At 40.8% G+C, this 26238-nt stretch overlaps 1 protein-coding gene and 1 long non-coding RNA gene across 5 annotated transcripts in view; one reads left to right on the top strand and one right to left on the bottom strand.

Moving 5' to 3' along the window:
• The window catches only part of LOC122554210 (dihydropyrimidine dehydrogenase [NADP(+)]-like), a 735384-nt gene that overhangs the window by 247867 nt on the left and 461279 nt on the right, over positions 1-26238 (top strand). The gene's annotated exons all lie outside the window — the stretch shown is intronic.
• The window catches only part of LOC122554211, a 301535-nt gene continuing 298300 nt past the window's right edge, over positions 23004-26238 (bottom strand). Inside the window, exon 5 of one of the 2 annotated variants that reach the window (XR_006312931.1) lies at positions 23004-23081. This is a non-coding gene — a long non-coding RNA (uncharacterized LOC122554211). The remainder of the gene's footprint in view (positions 23082-26238) is intronic. The other variant, XR_006312935.1, reaches the window with a different exon arrangement.

Raw genomic sequence — 26238 nt, 5'->3', positions numbered from 1 at the left:
CCTGTAGACAATGACGATTTAAAGATCAATGCCAAAGGCTTGGCAATCTCTTCCCTGGCTTCCCAGAGGATCCTAGGATAAATCCCATCTGGCCCAGGGGATTTATCTATTTTCACACTCTGCAGGATTTCTAATACCTCTTCCTTGTGAACTTCAATCACAGCTAGTCTAGTAGCCTGTATCTCAGTATTTTCCTCGACAACATTGTCGTTTTCTAGAATGAATACTGTCGAAAAATATTCATTTAGTGCTTCCCCTATCTCCTCTGACTCCACACACAACTTCCCACTACTATCCTTGATTGGCCCTAATCTTACTCTCGTCATTCGTTTATTGCTTAAATACCTATAGAAAGCCTTAGGGTTTACCCTGATCCTATCCACCAACAACTTCTCATGTCTCCTCCTGGCTCTTCTGAGCTCTCTCTTTAGGTCTTTCCTGGCTACCTTGTAACCCTCACGTGCCCTAACTGAGCCTTCACATCTCATCCTAACAGTAGCCTTCTTCTTCCTCTTGACCAGAGATTCCACTTCCTTCGTAAACCACGGCTCTTGCGATCTACAGCTTCCTCCCTGCTTGACAGGTACATACTTATCTATGACACTCAGGAGCTTTTCCTTGAATAAGCTCCACATTTCTAATGTGCCTATCCCCTGCAGTTTCCTCCCCCATCCTATGCTTCCTAAATCTTGCCTAATCGCATCGTAATTGCCTTTCCCCCAGCTGTAACTCTTGCTCAGTGGTATACACCTTTCCCTTTCTATCACTAAAGCAAACATAACAGAATTGTGATCGCTATCACCAAAGTGCTCACCTACTTCCAAGTCTAACACTTGGCCAGGCTCATTACCCAGTACCAAATCTAATATGGCTTCGCCCCTTGTTGGCCTGTCTACATACTGTGTCAGGAAGCCCTCCTGCATACACTGGACAAAAACTGACCCATCTATAGTACTCGTACTATAGTGTTCTCAGTCAATATTTGGAAAGTTGAAGTCCCCCATGATAACTACCCTGTCTCTCTCACTCCTATTGGGAATCATCTTTGCTATCCTTTCCTCCACATCTCTGGAACTATTCGGAGGCCTACAGAAAACTCCCAACAGGGTGACCTTTCCTTTCCTTTTCTAACTTCAGCCCATACTATCTCAGTTGATGAGTCCCCAAACATCCCTTCTGCAACTGTAATACTGTCCTTGACCAACAATGCCACACCTCCCCCTCTTTTACCATCTTCTCTGTTCTTACTGAAACATCTAAATCCTGGAACCTGCAACAACCATTCCTGTCCCTGCTCTATCCATGCCTCTGAAATGGCCACAACATCGAAGTCCCAGGTACCAACCATGCTGCAAGTTCACCCACCTTATTCCAGATGCTCCTGGTGTTGAAGTAGACGCACTTCAAACCAATGTCTTGCTTGCCGGTGCCATCTTGCGTCCCTGAAACTTGATTTCTGACCTCCCTACTCTCAACCTTTTCTACATTCGAACTACAATTTTGGTTCCCATCCCCAATTAAATTGCCAGTTCTGTCCATCCCTGAGCCATGTTTCTGTAATTGCTATGATATCCCAGTTCCATGTTCCTCACCATGCCCTGAGTTCACCTATCTTCCCTGTTAGGCCCCTTGCATTGAAATAAATGCCGTTTAATTTATCAGTCCTGTCTTATTCTCTGCTTTGGCCCTGACTGTTTGACTCGCTTCTTTCTTCAACTGTACCAGTCTCAGATTGATCTCTTTCCTTACTATCTCCATGGGTCCCACCTCCCCCCCCAACTTTAATAGTTTAAATCTTCCTGAACAGCTCAAGCAAATCTCCCTGCCAGTATATTAGTCCCCTTCCAATTTAGGTGCAATCCGTCCTTCTTGTACAGGTCACTTCTACCCCAGAAGGGATTCCAATGATCCAAAAAATGTGAATACTTCTCCCATACACCAGGCTATGCATTCATCTGCTGTATCCTCCTATTCCTACACTCACAAGCTCGCAGCACTGTGAGTATTCCAGATATTACTCCTCTCGAGGATCTCCTTTTTAATTTCCTGCCTAACTCTCGATATTCTCCCTTCAGAATCTCATTCTTTTCCCTTCCTATGTCGTTGGTTCCAATGTGTACAATGACTTCTTGTTGGTCCCTCTCCCACTTGGGAGCATTCTGCACGGTTTCTGAGATATCCTTGATCCTGGCACCAGGGAAGCAACACACCATTCTGATTTTTCACTGTTGGTCACAGAAATGTCTGTCTGTGCCTCGGACTAGAGAGTCCCCTCGCACAATCAATTGCTTGGACCCCAACATACCCCTCATTGCATTAGAGCCAGTCCCAATACCAGAAACCTGGCTATTGGTTCGACATTCCCCTGAGAATCCATCACCCCCTACCTTTTTCCAAAACATCATACTTGTTTGAAATGGGGATAGCCACAGAGGTTCCTGCACTACGTGCCTACCTCTCTTACCTTTCCTGGAGTTAACCCCTCTATATGACTATATCTGCAACTTTTCTCCCTTCCTATAACTGCCATCCATCACATTCCCTTGCTCTTGTAAATTCCTCATGGCCTCTAACTGTCTGTCCAACTGATCCATTCAATCTGACAGGATTCACAACCAATGGCATTTATTGCAGATATAATCTTCAGTAACGTGTAAACTCTCCCTAAACTCCCACATCCGACAAGAAGAGCATATCACTCTGGAGATTGAGGGGTGACCTTCTTATAAAATCATGAGGGGCATAGATACGATCTTTAGATAAGCTCAAAAGCTAAGGTCTTTTCCCCAGGGTAGGGAAGCCCATGACTAGAGGGCATAGGTTAAAGGATTGAGGGGAAAGACTTAAAAGGGACCTGAAGAAGTGGTAGAAACAGGTACAATTAAAACATTTAAAAGACATTTGCACAGGTACATGGGTAGAAACGGCTTAGAAAGATATGGACCAAATGCAGACAAATGAGATTAGTTCAGTTTAGGAAATCTAGTCATCATGAACAATTTGGACTGAAGGACCCATTTCCATGCTGTGTGACTTTAAGACTCTAAAAGGACTAACAAAGAAATTAGAAATGAGCTAATATGAAAAAATTAGCCTGGGGAGGTTTTGCCAGGAGAAAGGATATGACCTTAGAGGTGGTAATCAAATTTAATGTGGAATATGCGTTTGCATGAAACCTTGATTTGAATATGGAGAATACTGGACGGGAGCAATCAGGAAATTTATCTTCACACAAAGCTTGGGAAAACCTTCAAAGATGGAATTACTGGCCCTCCCTGAAGGTGGGTTCTGAGATTGGGTGGGGGAGTGTTTGTGTTTGATCAAACAGGATGGCTGGGAAATTCCTCCACACTGCACCCAGCCTCCACCTCCCCTCCCTTCAATGACATCCAGAGAGGAATGGCTTTTGGGTGATAGAAATCAGACAGTCTCCCTACCCTCAGGACAACTGAGATCGTTAAGGACTGTTTCCTGCCACTGCTTGACTGAAGGAGGGAATGGACAGAGTCGAGTGTGCCTGCACTGTGGGAGGTGTGTGGCATTTGAGATAAAGGTGGTGTTGGAGTCTCTCCTTTTCTTTCACCTTGTGACCCACAGAAAGGCTGACCAATAGTCAGGCTTTCACCCTTTGAAAGCATCCCCTATCTGTCAGTTGCCTCCATCCCCTCCCTACCACCTTGCCAGGGGCTGTCTGACTGGGCCACGTGATTAGATTACTTACAGTGTGGAAACAGGCCCTTCGGCCCAACAAGTCCACACCGACCCACCGAAGCGCAACCCACCCATTCCCCTACATTTACCCCTTTATCTAACACTACGGGCAATTTAGCATGGCCAATTCACCTGACCTGCACATCTTTGGACTGTGGGATGAAACCGGAGCACCCAGAGGAAACCCACGCAGACACAGGGAGAATGTGCAAACTCCACACAGTCAGTCGTCTGAGTCGGGAATTGAACCCGGGTCTCTGGTGCCGTGAGGCAGCAGTGCTAACCACTGTGCCACCGTGAGCCCACAATACTCACCCTTATTCTGCAGCATGGCTGCTGGTGGGACTTAGGATCTGCTGACTATCTAACTGGTTAACAGCTCTTTGGAGATGAACCATCCTGTCGTGGGGAGGTCACAATTTCAGTTAGCTAATTGCCAAAATGACATATAATTCAAACTTCCTTCCAGGGCCAGTGTAGGCAGGCTCACCCCCAACAATTCAGTCAGTGAGTGGGGCCAGTGTATCCCTGTTAAAGCCTGGCCACTATTGCATGTAAACTGGATTCTGATATGTTTCGAGCTATGCTGTATGAGCCCCTCAGATTGGTTAAAGTTAGATCGTAGTTATGTTCACTTTGGGCTTGCTCACTTCTGCATTGTGTGTTGTGTCTGGTACCAGGTGAAAGTCTGCACCTAAGTTATGATGCTAATGGATGGATATAAACATATAATTCATATTTTGTAGGTATAATAATTACAAGCTGCAAATCATAACATATTCACATAAGAATGCTTTAAGGTAATCTTTACTATTGTTTAGAAATTCTTGTGTATTTTCAGAAATCTTATTATTCTCTGTGGAATCATGGAATGTCTTTTTTATAAACCTTACACTTAAGGTATGAGTCAAATTAAATTTCTATCATGCATAGAAATAAAAATGCCAGATATAGTTAAGCTAACAGGGCATTGTCTAAATAATGTATCATGTAGAGTCAAGAGTCTATAATTTAAAGAGCAATAAATGAAAACTGTGGACAGTGTAACCAGATTATTCTGTGCTTGGAAGGCCCTTGTGAATCATGTCTGTGGGGTCTGCAGGGATCGAATGATATCAAACACCATATAACAGCTGTCTCATATTTGATAGAAAGCTGCAGTTGTGGTAAGTAACATAATGAACCTGAAAAAAGAAACCTCCCAGAGTATTGTTGGCATGGTGTGGTTAGACCACAACTTCTGGGGTCGGCAGATGGAATGAGGGCTTCAGGCGCCGTTGAAAGTGAAAAGTAATGATGACTCGTTTTGCCCCAGCAAGTCAATCATCTCACTTGATTACTTTCACAGCCGTGTATGTTTTGCTTCCCCAGAGAACCTTTTTGGATGAAATAAATTCTCAGGATAAATTTAATAATAACCTTTAACAGAGCAGACAGGTTCAATTAGACATCGACTGGATGGCTACAAGGAGATCCTTGCCATTCGGGTCAAGGAGCTGTTTCTGGTCCTCATGCAGAAACCTGCAATATTATGCTGTGCATGTCAGATAATTCAGGATTATGTTGCAACTAAAAGAGGACCCTTTGGTGGGGTTAACAGATTTTGAGTTAAATACAGTTTAGAACATATACATTGTGATAACCAAGAAATGATTTGCAAATATACACAGGTTTGTTTGTGTTAAAAATTTGAAAGCACGAATGTCTTCCAGCTCAAATTCTCTGATGGCGCATTAAATCACAAAACAGTTACTGACCAAAAATGAAAAAGTGATTAAAAAGTGTTGGATGGAACAAAAATGCACATGTATCTATCAGGTGAGAGAAACAGGGCTCATTTACAAAATAGATAAGTTAGAAAACAGGCTTCTGAACAACCTGTTATACATTCTTTCTGCAAATAATTTTTCAAATTTTTCAGAGAGAAAGTAAGCCTCCTCTTCCTATATGTCCACTCCTTCTTTAGTCATTAAAGTGATGCAATTGGGATTCCAAGATGAATTTCTGAACTTTGAAATTCCGTTCACACTGTACATTTCTGCTTTAAGAAATGGGTATGCTATGACTTTACCTATAGGGCCTTTCCAAATGATCTTATTAATAGATCAAAGTCAGTGTTCCTTTCTTTGTCCTTGCAGATATATAATGTTTGTTTTGACGCATTTTTGTGTAAACTTACCTCTCAGTACCTTTCTTCATTATTTTTATTTTCTATTGGTTTTTAAAGGGCACCATTAATGTGGCGAGGATAGCAATTATTTCCAGGTTTCTAATTCACAGTTTCATAAATGATGAGAGAAAGGAAGGAAAGCCAACAAATGTAAATTCAAATAGACCTTAATGGAGAATTAACCACAGTTGACACTACTTCTGGCCCTAAGTGTATCAAAGCTTTTTTTATGCATCCCCTAATTCATAGGAGATATGGCAATGAAATTCTGCCATCTCTTAACCAATTAAATGCATATCTCAACACTCTTCTCAAAGCACTGAATGTTAATTTTAATGTAACATGAATCTTTGTAGCTGCACAAAAAAGCAATCTACACTGTAACTTAGGTATCAAGCAAGCATGCTTTCATTTAGCAAAATGTTTGTCACTTTAGATAAATGTGAGGTGCTGCATTTTGGAAAGGCAAAGCAGGGCAGAACTTAAACAATTAATGGTAAGGTCCTGGTGAATGTTCCTGAACAAAGAGACTTTGGAGTGCATTTTCATAGTTCCTTGAAAGTGGAGTCCCAGGTAGACAGGATAGTGAAGAAGGCATTTGGTATGCTTGCCTTTATTGGTCAGTGCGTTGAGTTGGGACATCATGTTGTGACTGTACAGGACATTGAATTGGCCATTTTTGGAATACTGCATGCAATTCTGGTCTGCCTCCTGTAGAAAGAATGTTGTGAAACTTGAAAAGCTTCATAAAAGATTTACAAGGATGTTGCCATGCTTGGGAAGTTTGAGCTATAGGGAGAGGCTGAATAGACTGGGGCTATTTTTCCTGGAGCATTGGAGGCTGAAAGGTGACCTTATAGAGCTTTATTAAATCATGAGGGGTTTGGATTGGAATAACTAAGGATTTTTGAGGTGAGAGGGAAAGGGAGAGGGACCTAAGCTGCAACTTTTTCACGTAGGAGATAGTGTATATGAGGAATGGGTTGCCAGAGGAAATGGTGGAGGTTGGTACAATTATAACATTTAAAAGGCATCTGGATGAGTATATGAATAGGAAGCCTTTAGAGGGATATGAGCCAAATGCTGGCCAATAGGATTAAGATTAATTTCAAATGAGTGGGACCAAAGGATCTCTTTCCATACTGTACAGCTCTATGGACTGTGTTCCTATGGCATCAGCTGGACAAGAAGCACAATTTGGGTCATAGACATTCCTTAAGTGCAGAGATGCGTATTAAATACCAGTGAATAATAAAGCTCACTTATTAAGCACATGGACAGCATTAAAAGGAATGGTTTGCATTCAATTATCGGAATCTTCTGTTTGGGTTTGATGTCTTACTCACCTACTTAACAGATGAAAAAACATCCTGGCTGACTCCTTAGAGCAAGGTCTACTGTGCCTTCCTCCATTTAGAGAGCATTACTGGGACTTCCTCTGAAATCAAATCCGCAGGGACAGAATCCTGCCAGAGAGACCTGTCAGCCCTTCAAAGCAATCAAAATTGTGAGGACTAAAATATCAGTGGAGTACTATTTTCTCCAACCAAGACCTGATTGTAGTCCAGATAGAAATAGAAACAGAAGTGGAAATAGTGAAAAAAAAGAGGTCTTTAAATGGGTAATAACAGTAAGTGGGTAGGACTTGGTCCTTTCCACCCAGGTGTGGAAGGTGGGAAGGTGTGGGCTTCCAGGGTATCACCTCATCTCACTCGGTTGCCTTCCTGCATCCAATCCCACTTGAAGCATTATTGGATTGCCAGTGTGTTATTCATGTGCTCATTTTGAAGTCTTGTTTAGGTCGATTATAGAGGTAAGAAAATGAGACAGACAGAAGTCCTATTAGATTTACTGTGGAGTTCAAACCATAACTGATAAAGAAAGGGAACACAAAAGACCCACTACTTGAAACTGACGTTTTTTGTTACATTTCTGCTTATTTAAGAATTGATTACCTAAGAATACTTGTTGCTTTCTGAATCTCAGTTATTGAAATAACAAGTGCTGCAGTCAACTAGGACCATGATGTGATAGGTTCAAACAATGTTGACTTAAAAAACAGGAGCAATTGGCACAAATTCTTTTCTCAATGACAAAATCTTTGGGGATAGCATTAGCATACACATCATGCACCAAATATAAAATGTTATTGGTAAGTATTGTTCTGTGTGTCATTACAAATTGCAGTGACCTACTACAAAATTTTAAGCAAATTTGTCTCCTTTTGTGTCTGCATATTCTTTTGTGAACATTTGCAAGGTTGAACCAAGAGATAAATAAGCTCCCAGAATGAGACGGCATCATAAACCACCTCCAGTGTTATTTCGAATCGAAAACATGTATGCTAATGCATGTTTCTAGCTGACATTGGAAAATCCTAATTCTTGTGTAATAAAAAGGATAGGACCAAACTTCAATCACCAGATGTAGTGTTATAGTACTGTACATTCTATTGCTATCTATGATTTTGGGAATTAAATTACATTTTCTGAAACAGCTGTAACTTTGAGGGAATTTCAAGTTCCTAATCATTTGCTTTTGCCTCTACTCTATTTGCTGTGTGGGGGTGTTATAGTCCTCAGTTATGCTGGAGCGAACACACACACACACACCAATGTTGCGTTTAAGTTGTAATCATTTTCTGCTTTCGTATTAATGGACTGAATGCTACTTTGCCTGTGCTCCACAAATTGCTCCTTGGGGTAACCAAATCCAATACGCATCTCTGACATTGATTTTTTTTGCATAGAATATTTAAGCAGCAATTAATGGGAAATACTGAAATTTATTTGAGTTACTGGATTCACATCCCCGCATTAAATTTACACAATTAACAGAGTCATAAAGGAGATAGAGGACACCAGCAGGGTTAAAGAAGTGAACGGCTAGTTTAGGAACGGTTCCAAAAACAGTCATGGGGAATGGGGATGAAGTAAGAAAGTGAAGTCAAGGCATGTGGTTCACCATGATCTTACTAAATGGTGGAGTAGACTTAAGATTGTCTACCTTTGCTATTTCTTACAAGTAACCATTGGGCCAGATTTGCTAAGAGATGGCAACAACATTCAAATTTCCCCTTCATTTGATGAAAGAACTCCACACTTCTGACAGGTAATTCTGATAAGAGATCCTTCAAAACTGTAGAGCCATACTTTAAATCTGTCTAGGTCTTCACAGCCAGCAGGATAGTCTGGGTAAGTCAAAACACACCCCTTTTTCACAGCAGTCACCTGCCATACTAAGTGATTTAATTGTCTGTCATCACAGACAGCTTAATTGACAGTTCCTGTGAAATGGTATAAGCAATTAAGGTGTCAGGTCAGGGTGCAGGGAGAGTAGAAAATCAAGTGGGCAGGGTGCCAGGTGGGTGAATTATCAGATTGTAAGGTAGGGAGGGGATCAAGTAAAAATGGGAGCATTTAGAGAGGTCAGGGTGGGTGGGTAGACATTAGATCCCATGGGAGAGGGAGTGATGGTGGATTCCAGGGAAGGTGTGGTCGTGCCCCAGAGGGATATGTGAGGTCCAGCAGTGGAGGATGTGGGGAGTGGTTGGTTCTGGAGTTTAATTAGGGTTTTATTAGTCCAGATGGAGAGGGTGGTGTCAGGTTCTTGGGAGGAAATGTGTGGGGCTAGGCCATTTCGGGTCCGCTGATGGAAGTCAGCATGTTAAGTCCTGGAGGAGAGAGGGATGTTGGTGTCCACTGTTGGGGGCATTTGGGTCCTGGGTGTAGGGTGAAAGAGTCTGGTCCGGGGTCTCAGTGTGGTGTAGTTTGGATTTGGTAATAATTTTGGGAGAGGGTCAGTTTAATGTGTGCTTGGGAGTTAGTCTAAGCATTTAATGGCTTATCTTTTTCTGAGTAACTACTTAGTTAATGGCAGTTAATGTCTCCAAATTCTCTTATTTGGATAGATATTTTCAGAGGGTTCAAAACCAGGAGAATTGCCCAATGAAATCTTTAATTTCCAAGTCAATTCCTTTGGCGTCTGCCATGTTGAGGATTCCTCAGGGTCTGAATGGTCAACTCCTAGCTAAGCTGCAGAAATAACTGTCTGGCCATTGAAAAATATTTCCAAACAGAGTGTTATGATTGCAACATTGAGAGGCTTGTTAATCCATTTGGAGTGGAAAGGGGTGTGCTGAGGCTACAGTTCACATGAGATACAGGATTGGATTTAACAACCATAAACCAGGCTCCCTCCCGCGCTTATGTAGAATTCAGCAATATGGCATCAGGTTGGCAAGCTAATGCTGCCAATCTGACATTACAGAAAGCAAGTGGGTGCCAAATTCGAATGCCCAACCAGCAATTTTTGTAAAAGAAAAGTAAACATGCTAGTTGAACTTCTTAAAGAAGCAATTGGCTTCAATTTTACATGGTCCACTCCAATTTTTGATAGTCACATGGAAAAGTTGTGAGGAGTGATTTATACCAGACACAAGGAGCTGACATAAGGGTGAGGAGAAAGGACTGCAATTGAGACATGGTATTGTGCAGTGAGAGAGTTTGCTGGTGAAGATGACAGCCTTTGGCTGGTGGTAGACTTTATTTCTTCAGCTGTTTCATGTAACAAAGAAGAAAGAAGTGATAGGTCAAGGAGCTTTTAAATCGATGGCCATAATCTACTCCAATTCACAGCCTAACCCCTCTCTCACTTGATAATCCACTCTAGATGCCTTAGAGCATCCATTCTCCACTGCTGGTTGGCTGATTTCCTGCCAATGAGCACCAAATTTGTTGTCCAATGCTTGTTGAGATGGCAAGATCGAGATCATACACTTCCTGTACCATATCATTCACCCTGCCAGAAACTGTCAAATCCAACCCACAATGATTAACCTGCTTCAATCGCTGGGACCAGATCTTCATCCAAAATCCCACATCCATCTTTGTAACAGTGCAGGTGAATATTGCATTAAACTTCTGCATGAATGAGGCTTAACTGGGCATCAACTGACATGCAGTTCACTGGAGCTAATTATATGGTGCTTTTTTCCATCATGCATCAAGTTCAACAACAGCACAAATCACCAGCTAAAGCAACATGCCTTTTTGAACTGGAGTAAGAAAGAAGGAATTAAGTTATATTAATCAATTTTGGAGAGGCATTACATTGCACATGTTGCTCTTAATGACACGAAAGAGAAAATCACAGGGTGGAATTTTTCCATTTTGTTGGCTGAATGTGAGACAAACATATTAGGTGGTGATGAACATTTTACCTCCATTGGCAAGAACACTTCATCAGCAAGTCAACCACCAATCAGCTGAGTAAGAGTTAACAGTCGATGTTGGATGAATTTCTCAGTAAATCACTGGCCTCAACCCTAATGTTCAGGTTGCCAGAAGCTTCCAGCTGATCAGAGACTGCCAGCTCCTGAAACCTAAAATCCACCAGTCCAGGTCTCATACTTGAGAGCTTCAGCCACAAGAGGGCAAGTATTTTATATCTTCATGTCATAGATTTTGGGGAGAGGATGGTTGAGCAATGTTGGAGGCAAAGGCAGGGTGGGTTTGCCTTTGGAGGACACACCTTACCGTGACTCCAAATGCCCCCAGCTTAGGGCATTTGGAGGTTCGCCCATACTTCTGGCAGGCAGATCATCGTGGTTTCTCAATTAGGAAATTAGCCACTATTCTCACCTGCTGGAGAGGCAAGGTTGAGGAAGAGGTGAATTGAGACCTTATAGAGCCCATGAACTGACCACTTCTGAGCCTGATTTGGTAATGGTTGAGAAGGATGCCTGTGGACCATTTTACACAGAACATACTAAGTAACGTGGCAAGCAGAGTTGTGACTGAACTCACTCAGCCATTTCCCTTTCTTGCCATCTCACTCATTACCACCAGGGAGGGGAATGCCTCACCCGTAGATGTCATATTTCATCCTGATGTTGGGTACACTTTGAGATGCAGAAGTTCTGATTTTCTCCACTGGGCACCTCAACACAATTTCTGGATACATTTTGCATCCTTGGCAGTCATCAAAATCAGTTTTGAGAGACATCCGCTCAAATTGTAATGGAATGAATCTGCCCTTTATTCTTCACAGTTGCTTCACAGGCCACCGCTTTCCAACAAGCAAACTGTTTAGTGCTGAAAAGTCAATTTATAGCAGTTCATAACTTTGCACACACAAAATATACAAATTCCTTGTTTATATAGAAGGAATTGTTCCAAGAATGAAAATTAGACAGTTAAACATGCTTTCTTTTCGTTGGCTATGCTACATTGTCTAGATTTTTTTTCATAGTTTAACATGCATGCATTTCCTGAAATTCTAAACACCTTCATTATTTTATAATTGCACATTAGAATTCGCATTACATTTCGGTCAGAGGATAATTTATTGCCAAATAAAGAAAAGAAATAGGTCAGTATGAGCGTCACTTGATGATCATCAACCACAAGAGCTTAAAACCAACCCATCGTGCATTCCTTAACAGCGGCTGATATTTTACGAGGGCTACATAGGTATAGCATGAGTGTAATTACCTAGCTGTCAGTATGATAAGTGGGATTAATGCCAGGCTGATGCACTTTAGTCTGCAGAGTGGTTAGAGAATTGCAAGATGGGATTATTATTATAGGTGCTTGTCTGTACCACGGTAATCACAGCAGTGGAGAAATCGCTGCAATTTACTATAGCATTGCCCTGCCTCATTAACATTTGACATTTCCAACAGCTGTTTATTTGTGAACCAGTTCAATAATAAAGGTAAAACAAATTGGTAAAGACTTTTGCTAGTGTGCTGCTATTGTCTGCATCTTATTACGATGCACTTAAAATACCTGCTTAACCAAGACCAATTGCACATTCCGACGCTTGAAACAGTTAATTGATATTCCAGTGTATTAAAAAGGACAACTCACTTGGTATCAGGATAACACAATGCCAAGCACTGGTGGACCAGAAGATCATGCCCTTGATCTTTCCTTCTTTGCAAGTACCATTGTAGCCTCATGCCCCCAGGTCCCCAACTCCCAGTCCCTCGCCCCCAACTCCCAGGCAATGTCAATTATGATATCACCTCAGGATCTACAAGATAATTTTCAACATTATGACTCAGGAAAAAAAAGTTTACACAAAGAACAGTGACTTTGATACTCTGTGTTGTGGTTCTGTTCGCCGAGCTGGAAGTTTTTGTTGCTAGCTAGGCGACATCATCAGTGCTTGGGAGCCTCCTGCAAAGCGCTTCTTTGATGTTTCCTCCGGTGTTTATAGTGGTCTGTCCCTGCCGCTTCCGGTTGTCAGTTTCAGCTGTCCGCTGTAGTGGTCGGTATATTGGTTCCAGGTCGATGTGTTTGTTGATGGAGTTTGTGGATGAATGCCATGCCTCTAGGAATTCCCTGGCTGTTCTCTGTCTGGCTTGCCCTATGATAGTAGTGTTGTCCCAGTCGAATTCATGTTGCTTGTTGTCTGCGTGTGTGGCTACTAAGGATAGCTGGTCGTGTCGTTTCGTGGCTAGTTGATGTTCATGTATGTGGATTGTTAGCTGTCTTCCTGTTTGTCCTATATAGTGTTTTGTGCCGTCCTTGCATGGTATTTTATACACTACATTAGGTTTGCTCATGTTGGGTATCGGTTGCTCATGTTGGGTACCAATATACCAACCACTACAGCGGACAGCTGAAACTGACAACCGGAAGCGGCAGGGACAGACCACTATAAACACCGGAGGAAACATCAAAGAAGCGCTTCGCAGGAGGCTCCCAAGCACTGATGATGTCGCCTAGCCAGGGGACGAAACGTTTGCAACAAAAACTTCCAGCTCGGCGGACAGAACCACAACAACGAGCACCCGAGCTACAAATCTTCGCACAAACTTTGATACTCTGTTCCTCCAATCTGATTCATGGTGATCATCACTCTTTCCTTGTGTTTATATCTCCTCACAAAAGGCACTTCCACTTGTGGGAGAGAGCAAACCTTAACACCATAAATATAAGTTTGTGCCTAAGAAAACCAATACGGATTTCAGGAGAAACATTCTTATCCGGTTAGTGGTTACCATGTTGGACTTACTATCACAATAAATATATGCTGTCAGGGAAATGCGAGGTAATTACCTGAGCGAGAAAGGTCAATATGGTTATGCTGATGGGATTAGATGAAGAGAGTGAGTGGATGCTCATGTGGTGTATAAACACTAGGATAGACCATTTGGCTTGAAGTTTCTATTTCTGAGCTTTACGTTGTGCATAACTCAATGTTAAGAGAGACTGGTGACTCAGCTCCTGAAAGTATGACTTTCCAAAACTGTCTTTGGCTTCAATAAAATTGGTGACCTGCGTCAGTGAAATTACTGAACTGCATTGAAAAGAAAGGAAACAGAAGGAACATCAAACCAGATTGCTTTCTAACCTACTTCCTCATGATCGAGTACAATATTATCAAAGGGTGTTTGAACAAATCAACAAGCAGAAGAAATATTAGCCCTGAAATTCCTGAGTCCCAGTGATATAAGACAATTAGTTTCTGGAGCCACATTGTGAAAGGACCCATTAAGGAAGATTCTTTCTTTAGCTTGTTTCAAATGGCTTTAGCAGTGAGGGGTACTTCATTTCCACTTATTGGACATAGCACAGCAGTGAAAAGTTATCAGGATGTCAGAAACTGCTAGAAAACTTGCCAACCATGTGCTTCTCACAACCCATCCAAACCAACATAAAGACGTGAATCCTGTCACAAGCAGGACTTTCTCAAAGCTCTCTTTGTCGTGATATTTAATTATGGTAAGGGATTAGAGTTTTACAGACTTCTGCAAGAATCTTTGGCTTGTTAAGTAGGGAAAGGGGGAACAGACTATTGATTTGGATGATCAGCCCTGATTATAATGAATAGCAAAGCAGCCTTGAAGAGCTGAATGGTCTACTTCCACTTCTACTTTCTATATTTTTAACAATTTGGATAAGCAAAAGACATCAATATACTTCATCTCCCTCACCATAGTCACCTGCTGAAGCAGACAACACAGTTGTGGTAAATCTGGTGCAGATGCTCATCTGGTACATGCAAATTTTCCTGACTTCTGGATTTTGGGCAGGTCCAGAAATGCTTCTTGAGACAAGTGAAAGTATTATTTTGTCCCAGGAGATGGCCTCAGTAATTTTCAGGCTCTAATTAGTAATTCAGCTTTTTATAGAGCAGTGTTAATCTTTTGCTAAAAGCATGTATTTGCAATTATGCTTTCCAGATAGTGGCTAAATTATAAAAACAAACTTACATTTCAGCATGCTTATCACAACAATGTCACTAGCATTTTGCAAAAGCAGCTGAATAGCTAAATCAAATATGCGTAAGTAAAGAACACTGTTAATAGTATGGTTGGGTCGATGACTAGTTGAATAAAGTTGTAATGTCAAGAACGTGTAAATTTAATAATACAATACTTTGAATTTTTGGCCAAGTGTTTGAAATTGCAATATTTTTCATTTCACTTCTGCATGATTTGAAAAAGCATTTAGCTATTGAGCACTTCATACAATGCGTTCAGTTGACAAGTTTATCCTGCCAATCACTGTGGCAATATGAAAGGTGAGTAGAAGTCTGAGACATTGAACCTTCCATATGTATTATTAGAATATTTGCTTCTTGCTGACAAAAGGTACAAATTAGTAGTCAAAATGAATAAAATTGAGTTTCAGTATGAATTTATATTACTAAAACATCCATAATAGCACTGTAGCAGCAACCACTAAAGCGTGTGCAAACCATTCTGTTGGAAATAGCACGCTCCTACCTTTTAATGCCTGATCAGATAAATTTGTTATGACCGAGATTATTTTCTCTTTTCCACTCTGAACTCTCCCTGCTTGTCAAACAATCCACCATCACTCACAAGTCAGGCTCTCAGAGGGTAGAACTTGTTCAAGGAATTTTAAAAATCTTCAAATGCAATTAAAGAATAAATGTAGTCCTTTGATTTTTCCCTGACTGACATTATTATGTTACTATCCATATTAATGACTTCTTGCAGTGAAGGCAGTTTGCAACTAATAATGAAATGTAGTTAGGATTCTACACAGCCCAATGCGTACAAGTGACTTCTTAATTGAACTTTCTGTATTTTACTGTGGACTCAGTATAGACTTGCCAATCAAAATGAAACCTCACGTGGACATTCTGTCCATAGATAGAACATAGAACATAGAACGTTACAGCGCAGTACAGGCCCTTTGGCCCTCGATGTTGCGCAAACCTGTGGAACCAATCTGAAGCCCATCTAACCTGCACTATTCCGTTCTCATCTATATGCTGATCCGATGACCATTTAAATGCCCTTAAAGTTGGCGAGTCTACTCCTGTTGCAGGCGGTGTGTTCCACGCCCCTACTACTCTCTGAGTAAATAAACTACCTCTGACATCTGTCCTATATCTATCACCCCTCAATTTAAAGCTATGTCCCCTCGTGCTAACCATCACCATCCAAGGAAAAGGGTCTAACTGTCCAACCTATCTAACCGTCTGATTATATGTCTCAATTAAGTCGCCTCTCAACTTCTTCTCTGTAACGAGAACAGCGTCAAGTCCCTCAACCTTTTTTCCTAAGACCTTCCTCTATACCAGGCAACATCCTAGTAAATCTTCTTTGAACCCTTTCCAAAGCTTCCACGTCCTTCCTATAATGTGGTGACCAGAACTGTACACATTACCCCAAGTGTAGCTGCACCAGAGTTTTGTACAGCTGCAGCATGATCTCATGGTTCCAAAACTCAATCCTTCTACCAATAAAAGCTAACGCACTGTATGCCTTCTTAACAACCCTATCAACCTGGGTGGCAACTTTCAAGGATCTATGTACCTGGACGCCGAGATCTCTCTGTTCATCTACACTACCATAAATCTTAACATTAGCCCAACATGACCCGTTTCTGTATGAACAGATCAGAGTCATTGTTCTTAAATGTTGTGAAATAGCCAGTTATTTTCTAGGTCAAAGGCAAGTTACAGGATAAAAGATTGGACAGGATATAAAAACTGGAAAGATTGACTCAAAGATTAAGAATTGAAAAAATAGAGCAAGAGCAAAAGTTAGCTGGATACATAAAAACATTTTGTAAAAACTTCTATAAACATTTAAAATGAGTTGAACATGGCGAGTATTGATCTTACAGAAATTGAGTCTGGGGAAATAACAATATAAAATAAGGAGATTAAGATGAATTGAACAGCTTCCTTGCATCAGTCTCCATTAAAGAAAGTACAAGTAACATCCCATGTATAGTTATAAATCAGGGAATGGAAGGGAGGGAAGATGTGCAGGTCAGGTGAATTGGCCATGCTAAATTGCCCGTAGTATTAGGTGCAGGGGCAAATGTAGGGGAATGGGTCTGGGTGGGTTGCGCTTTGGCGGGTTGGTGTGGACTTGTTGGGCTGAAGGGCCTGTTTCCACATTGTAAGTAATCTAATCTAAAGAGCTTGGGAAAATTACAATCACCAGGGATATTGTTCTGAGCAAATGTACAGAGCTCCAACTAAGAACTCCTTGAGTCTTGATGGATTTCATCCTAGAATCTTAGAAGAAGCAGTTACCGAAGGAATTGATGCACTGGTTTTAATTTTCCAAAACTTCATAAATTCAAGGAAAGCCCCATTATATTGGAAGATAGCAAATGTAAATCCTTTATTCAAAAAATGAGGGAGACAGAAAAAATAGAAATGACAGGCCAGTTAGCTGACCATCTGACATTAGGAAAATATTTGAAGCTATTATTAATGATGATGTAGCAGGGCATTTAGAGAAGAGCAAGGTAATTAGACACAGTCAACATGGTTTTGTGAAGGGGAAATAATGTTTGATCAATCTATTGAAGTTTTTTGAGAAAGTGAGATATGCTGAGGACAAAGGAGAACAATTTGATGCACTATACTTAAATTTCCAGAAGGTATTCGATAATGTGCCACGTCAAAGTTTATTGGGGAAAATTGAAGCTGATGGTGAGGAGGGGTAGCATATTGGCATGAATAGAAGATTGGCTGGCTAAGGGGAAACAGAGAGTAGGAATAAATGGATCTTTTTCAGGTGCTATGGGGCCTGTGTATGATTTTTTTCTCTGGGTGTCTATTGACAGCAGACTGTCTCTTTGAGAAGGAAGGGCATCTGATTTGACGTCATGGTAACTCAATCCTCTGTGACCCTGTCATTGGTGCAAAGTATCAATGGCTAAAGCAATGGAGTGCATGTCTGTGTGTATATGCATCTGACAGTGAGAATGATGGAGTGTAGGTCTGCACATATATCCATCAGATAGTGAGGGTATTAGACCTGGCTCTCAATGGTAACCAGTGTTCACTGCCTCAGACTCACAGCCTGTTGCTCCTGTATCTTCTTGTGCATTTGCAAAAAAAAAACACACACATGGCCTACACCAAGGGGTTAACTCCTGCTTGAGGCTGAGCATTTTCCTGGTCTCTCACAGTCTTCCAAGTGCCAGTAGCCTGTGGCACTACTTCCTTGACCAGTTGTGGAGCCATCGACATGATGTGCTCAACAACATGTGCTCCAGACCCCCACCAAAGTCTCAGTATCTGAGCTGGGTGAGGATGCAAGAGCAAACCTTGTCACTACTTCCTTTGAGTGATCTCTGGCTTATTCCTCAATGGTGAAGGAGCAGATGATGCCTTGAGGGGCTGTATGGTGGATAATCTGCAGATCCCACTAGTGTCTGAAGGAGATGGGAGAGAATAGTTTTTGAAATAGGGATAGAGCTTGAGCATGTTAAGAATCCATTTACAGTGATGTTAATGGGAGAGAACAGTGCAGCACTTGGCAATGCTTCTTCCTTGGCTGATGGGACTTGGAGGTCTGGCACAGCTGTTAGTGCTGGTGCAGGAGGGCAAAAGGTGGTGAGGTGTCTCAAGTGAGGGAATAGGCAGCTCAGAAGACAGGAAGGGTTCAATAGTCTGGGCAGGTGTTGGGGTGCGTAAGGATGAGAGAAGATGCTGCATGCGATATTGAGGATGGTAGAGTGTGAGACACGGAGAGATATCGGTGTAGTAACAGCGTTAGGGTGAGTGCGAGGGAGTGGAGAGAAGGTGGTGGCACTCACCCTGACAAAGAGCAGAAAGTTATTAACCTCCTTCCTGCACTGCTGGGTATTCCTCTGGACTGTGAAGGGCACACTGGCTCAGCTGGCAAACTCAGACCAGGCTGACAGGGTTCACTGCTGGGCCCCCTCTGGTAATCCTGAGGAAAGAGAATGGCCTTCCTTTCCCAAGCCTCTCAATCTGAACCTCCAGTTCCCACACAGTAAATATTGCCCCATTGCCCCTATCCTTGACCCTCATGATTTTATAAACCTATATAAGGTCACCCCTCAGTCTCCAACACTCCAGAGAAAATAGCCCCAGCCTGAGCAGCCTCTCCTTATAGCTCAAGGCCTCCAACCCTGGCAACATCCTTTTCTGCACCCTTTCAAGTTTCACAACATCTTTCTTATAGAACTGAACACAGTATTCCAAAAGTAGCTTAATCAATGTCTTGTACAGCCACAACATGACCTCCCAACTCATGCACTGACCAATAAAGAAAGCATACCAAATGTCTTCTTCACTATCCTATCTACCTGTGACTCCCACTTCCAAGAAACTATGAACCTGCACTCCAAGGCCTCTTTGTTCAGCAACACTCCCCAGGACCTTACCATTGAATGTGTCAGTCCTGTCCTGATTTGCCTTTCCAAAGAGCAGCACCTTGCACTTATCTAAATTAATTTCCTTCAGCAACTCCTCGGCCCATTGACCCATTCTGATCAAGATCCTATTGTAGTCTGAGGTAACTTTCTTTGCTGTCCACTACATGTCCAATTTTGGATTCTCCAGCCTCCACTCTTATGCCTTGTCTGGTTACAGCAGTGAGACATACTGCCTCATGGGGACGGAATTGACTTCAGGGGCCTGTCCCCACCTTTCCATCTGGTAGGTAGAGTCATCTCGTCTGCTTAAAATGCCGGCCTTAATGATTTAGCTCTCTGAACTTCACACAAAATTAATGATATTGTGTATTGTAAGAATTTTTCATCTAGTAATTTTTGGCACTGCACAGTCAACTAACATATAAAATATGACTGGAAGGAGAATTTCGAATTTACAACATCGATGCTTCAATTGTGAACATACCATGCTGTCCAAATTTCTTCTTTTAAATAGAAAACAGTGAAAAATGTTGTGTTGCCTGAGGTCTTGCTCAGTGTTTAGTGGCCTTATTTATTTCCTGAATTTTCCTTTCTGCGCTGTCTCAAGTGAGACATCAGATGTCCTGACTTTTCCTGTGGCGACTACTTTTGTTCTTCCCCACAGAGGCTGCCCTCCTGCTGATGGATTCTGAGTCAAAGCCAAACAACAATGACCTGTGTGTAACTCAAAACTGCTGGAAGAATTTGTCACCATGACAACATTCACAGCTGTCACAAGCCCCTGGAGAACATAACCCAGAAGCCACATGCAGTATCCCACCAGATGTCTCCATTTGAGATTTTCGAAAGGTTGCAAGTCTTACCCTCCACAGTGGTCTGTGCGGAATATACATTTTCTTATTTGGAGGGTTGGATGTAATTTTCAACCTTTCCTTTTTTTTTCCTTTTTTGAGCAATGCTTAATTTTTATGACGCATGATTGAGCTTGAAATCTTTAAAAAAAAATTAGGTTGCTGTGTACCTGGCGATATTAAGAATATTAGTTACAAACTTCAGCCACAGATAACATACACAGTAGATGTGATTGAGAATTGATAAATGTAATGAAGTAATTAAAGGAAAAACAACTGGATCACAATAGCTGAATGTTTTTGTAAAAAAGGACAAAATTATTGAAATCATCAAATTGTCAAAGCTATTTTTGCACTCTTTGCATATTTCATTTGCTTTAGTATCAGCTCTACTGATGCAGTCTTGTTGTGCTTATTTCACTTAATAGTTTTTAATTGGTTTAAAATGAAAAGTACTTTCATCTACATAGCAAACCAAAATTACCTCTCCAGGCTATTCCAGTTTTCCAGAAACGGATAAAGGAAAAGTTGGAAAAGACTTGAACACAGGGACAGGGATCACAATAAGCAAATTACCCTCCCTGATTTGTCATGATGCAGGCAGCACAGTAACTTCATGTTGTCTGCTAATTTAAATGCTTGTAGCATGCAGATTGTATGACGTATCCTGTTGAGTGGCTGCACACCTCAGCAGGATGTTCAAGTTACTGTGAGGCTACTAAGAACTGCTGTACCTAAAGCCAGACTGTACTGTTTCAAGGAAGGCGCATTCTGGCAGCAACCGAACTAAAAGTAACTGATGCAGCATGTGTCACTTGCACGAAAAGTGAGTAGAGCTCAACAGCATGTTTAAAGTTTCTCTACTGTGGTGCCAAGACAGTGAGAACTGCAGCCAGTGCAAGTAGTGTAGCCTGAAGATCTGGACCTGCAGGAAGTTTAATGGCCACACATTAATGGCCAAGATATGTGAATGCATCATCAAATAACATATTCTTAAAAATTCAAAACTAACCTTAGAAGCCATTTTCTGAGCACCCCACTTCCCAGTCCTTTCCCACAGAGCTGGTAAAACCCATTCCATTATATCATGCAAAATACAGGTCAGGTTAGAATTTACAATTGCTTGACAATTGCAATTTACAATTGCAAGAATTCAGAAAGTGGATATATCTTCCAAAAAAGCTAGCATAAGTTGACTGACCTACTAGTCAACTTCTTTGAATACATGAAAACATTTTGCATTTGATCTATTTGTCTCTTATTCCCTGTAATGATGTAACATTTTGCCATCACCCTTATTTTGACCTTATTTACAACTATATTGATTTTTTTAAAAAATCAATGAGCTTATTTTTGAATCCCTTGTATATCTTAATAAATGATTCATGTGCAGTATGGTGAGCACCACCTGATTTTGATACACTCTGTATTAGTCATTTACTGATATGTGTTGTAATATTCTATCTAATGTGACAATATTAACATATTATCAGCTTCAGTGTATTCTTTGAAGACTCAACTCATAGAGTCAAAACCATAATCAATATCAAATTGATGTTTTGGCATGGTGCGTCAGAAATTTCTGTAAGTATTGGAGAATGCAGCATTATACACAAGATGATTGGATGCATGGTAAACATTGCACATTTGATATACTCATAAATTATTACAAGTTATTTTAATTGGAATTGCAAACATTGTCTGTAGTCACAGGCAGTTAATTACGATTTTGGCAATTTTAGGATTGATGAATAGATCAGTCTCACTGTATTTGTTAATTTAGTAACTTGATCAATCAGTTACATCATCCTGTAATGCACAAGGGTTGGACAATCTTTTTATTTTACTTCTACATGGTGAAGGAAATATTAAAAACAGAATTGATCACTTCAAGGTTAATACAGTTTGTGACAGGTATTAGCTTAGTTCTGTTGATCATACGTTTATGTTTGTGTGAGATGGTTGTGGGTTCAAGTATTACTCCAGGATTGAAGTAGATAATCAAGATGACACTTCAGTGTGGTGGTGAAGAAGTCATCTTAAACTGAAGCCTTGATGCCTGTTCAGGTGGATATGGCATTATTCAAATGGCTGCAGGAAACATGTACTTGTCCAGTCCAACAATGTCCTTCAGCTAACACCAGCAGAAAAACAATTCTTATTTTTCTTGCATTCTCCGTGTTTAGAATTGATCTCTATGCAATTGTGGTAAGAAATTAGTCTCATTAGCATCCATTTTTCTCAATACTATGACTCTTTCGGCTCCAGAGTAGTGAACATGGAATTGCAAGTTGTCAAAATGGTGAGACTATTAAAACAGAGACAATGAATGATAACCGGAAATATACAGGGTTAGATCATCAGCATGAGACACCGTTTTGATGGTAGAGGTGCTGTTTTGGAGATTAACATCCGAGCTAACACCTTGTAAGCTGATGCAATTGTACACATCTTCGGTAATAGGAAGAATGTGCCCATTACCAGCACAATTTCACACCATCACCAACCACTCAGATGTTAGATTCTGGGTGACTTCTTCTGGTTATTACTTTGATTCTGCAAATTTGTTACCTTCTAAAGTTGATTAAAGTTACAGATGTTAATAGGGGAGTGATATGATGGCAACCAAAGGACTTGTTGCTGGTTTCAAGGTTCTGCACGAGATAATTCAGTCCAGATCCTTTCATATTTCCTCTTGGCATGCAGCATGACCTGCAGAGTAAATAGAGACCACAAAGATAAGGACAGGCTGTTAAAAGGAAGATCTAATTCTGGCCTCTTGAGCAATTTCTTTTACTGTTGCACTTTTGAATAGCTGAACCTTTAGTTGCCTAGGCAGTAAACTCTGGAATCTGCAAACTAAGTCATTTCCACCTCAACATTGCTCTAAGATGTCCTTAGAATCTCTCTCTTTGACTAAGCTTTTTGGTCACCTGTCCTATTACCTCCTTAGTTCGGAGACATATTTTTATTTTTGAATCCCTTTGTGATGTGCCTGAGGAAGCTTTATTCTATTAAAGGTGCAATTACAGATTATTGCATTGCTACCTTTAGTTGTGTGTATGCTGCAGTAGAGAGGGAAGTGTGTTATGCGATCAATTGGCTAAATGCAAGTATGATGGTTGAATAACTGACAGTGTGTGCAAGCTGTGAGATGCGGGTGTGAGACCTGCAGCAAGGCTAAATGCCAAAGTTTTTTTGTGCATAGGTACCTTTGTACCTAAGATGGTGTCATGTGTGATGACATTATATACTTCTCACTGTACTCTGTACTTGGAAATCTAAAAATGCTTTAGGGTGCAATGAAGCGTATGCATTTTGGAAATGGATCATAACAATAGAGGTATAGGAGTAGGCCATTCAACTACTTGAGCTCGATCCCAGATTTATCCTGATTTATAGGGATTGAAATTGATGATTGGATAGAAATGGTTGCTAAGTGAGACAGAGTGTGGTGATTTGAGCACTTTGCATCCAATTGGTGAGATATGGAATTCAAAGATGCACTCGCTGACAATGAACACCTGTGTGAAGTTATTGAACTTCTTGCTTCACTGAATCCATGTACTTGGCGATTGACTCATTGCATTCAACTCTTTAGCTCTTTGCCTTTTGAGCATTTATTTGGAGGACCTCCTGACTTCCTACAGCTACAGCACGTGTCTTGTCCTTTTATAGCTTCTTTGCCAAGGCCAACCTGATCCAAAAATCTTGGCGCTCACTGTTATGCATGTTGTGCCATGTTTCGCAGTTCAGCATAATCTCATGCATGATTATAAAAATGTGTTATGATCTCTCTTTTACTTTCTTTAAAGGATGCTGACTAGCTTTAATCAGTTCTCATTCCTGATGAAGGGCTTTTGCCTGAAACGTCAATTTTCCTGTTCCTTGGATGCTGCCTGACCTGCTGTGCTTTTTCAGCACCACTCTAATCTTGACTCTAGCTTTAATCAGTATCAGGCACTCACATCATTGCTGCCTGGCTGATAATTCTGGTCAATGAACAGTATGATTAACGCTGGCTGGACACTGGAGAAATTAAAATAATTAGGAGGACAAAGGTCCCATACTGCTTTCTTTGTGATAATTGCAAAGGATTAATTCCCTAATGCGATCCCAACCTTTTCTTTCGGAGAAACCAAAGACTGCGGATGTTGAAAATCCAAAACAGAAACTACTGGAGAAATTCAGCAGCTCTGGCTGCATCTAGGAACAGAAAGCAGAGCCAACATTTTGGGTCCAGTGTAGCTGGGCAATGATTGCTATAAATCCTGAAGGTGGGGCAGGGGAGGGACAAGGAGTAAACAAGAGTTGGAGCTGGAACTCAAAGAGAAAGAACAGCAGTTGGGCATCTAATGCTGACTCCTGCCCCCTCCCCTCACCCCATCTACAACATATATCCCAACCTTTTCCTAGCCAAAGTCAGTTCTGATGAAGAGTCGCTGGACCCAAAACGTGAACTCTGCTTTCTCTCCACAAATGCTGCTAGACCTGCTGAGTTTCTCCAGAAATTTCTAGTTTCCATTCAGTTTTGGAGAATCTCCAGTTCAGTCTCCATATTTTTAAGGCAGATTACTTGCATGCAAATAAGTAAATGTAAGAGTCATATTTTATTTTAGTTCCAACAGCAGCATGTAAACTGATGCAACTACTTGTTGGTGGCATATGTCAGTGCTAGATATGTTTTAATGGAGATGCCCCATAACATAATGTACAAGTTAAGAGATATTACAGTTTTAATTAATCCTACTGATTACTGTTTTAACTGATCAATTATCTGCAGCCTATTACTTTTCATCTGATTTAAAATTGTAGATTAATTATCTTTATCCTCCTTTCAAGACTTGATGCCAATTATGTTCATGTAGAGAATTTCAGGTGGACTTTGAATGATTGGATTAATTGACTGGAGGAAAATAAGAACACATCCCCTATTTCATTAGCATATTAACAGGTACATATGCATATCTAGTTGTCAGTTACCAATTCCCAAATGAAGTATTTTTCAAAAATATACTGCAATAGTTTGATTGCTCATTAAAACGGATCTTTTCCAGAGAACTACATGAGCCACAAAAGGAAACCCACTCACTATTCAATATTCATACAGCTTGTCACTTAAAATAATGCATGGTCATTGCTGTTTTATTATGTACCACTGATGCTGCCTTTGCAATGTGAGATGTCTCGACTGTTAAAGCTCTAATAAGCTGATGCTTTTAGAGCCTTTGTCTTAAAAAAAAGTCTGCACCAAGGTAATTTTTTCTTATTCTAATTTATACTTCAGCAAAGAATTTTAAGATTTAAAAAATGCCTTTTAAAAAAGAAAGTAGATTAGAAACAAAATTTGTAGTTGTTTTTCATATATTTAAAATAGTTTTATTTCCTTATCTTTCACATGTAAGCTTCAAGTTTGGTTATTTCTTAATTCACAATCTATGTTTTAGTAGCGTAACTAACCTTGTATTGTGATTTATATTTATATATTTGACCATGTTATTAAGAGAGACTACAGTATTTGAGGAACAACAATTCCATGACCAATTGCATAATATCTTTCACACATAATAATGATATAGGTGTCTAAACTACTTAATAGTAATGAGTGAAAAACAATATACTATATATATTAGAACATAGAACATAGAACATAGAAGAATACAGCGCAGTACAGGCCCTTGGGCCCTCGATGTTGCGCCGATCCAAGCCCACCTAAACTACACTAACCCACTATCCTCCATATACCTATCCAATGCCCTCTTAAATGCCCATAAAGAGGGAGAGTCCACCACTGTTACTGGCAGGGCATTCCATGAACTAACGACCCGCTGAGTGAAGAACCTACCCCTAACATCAGTCCTATACCTAC

Source organism: Chiloscyllium plagiosum, chromosome 11 (assembly GCF_004010195.1).
Source record: "Chiloscyllium plagiosum isolate BGI_BamShark_2017 chromosome 11, ASM401019v2, whole genome shotgun sequence".
Classification (NCBI taxonomy): Eukaryota; Metazoa; Chordata; class Chondrichthyes; order Orectolobiformes; family Hemiscylliidae; genus Chiloscyllium; species Chiloscyllium plagiosum.
The sequence above is the reverse complement of the archived record's forward strand: the minus strand, read 5'-3'. Positions and strand labels throughout refer to the sequence as shown.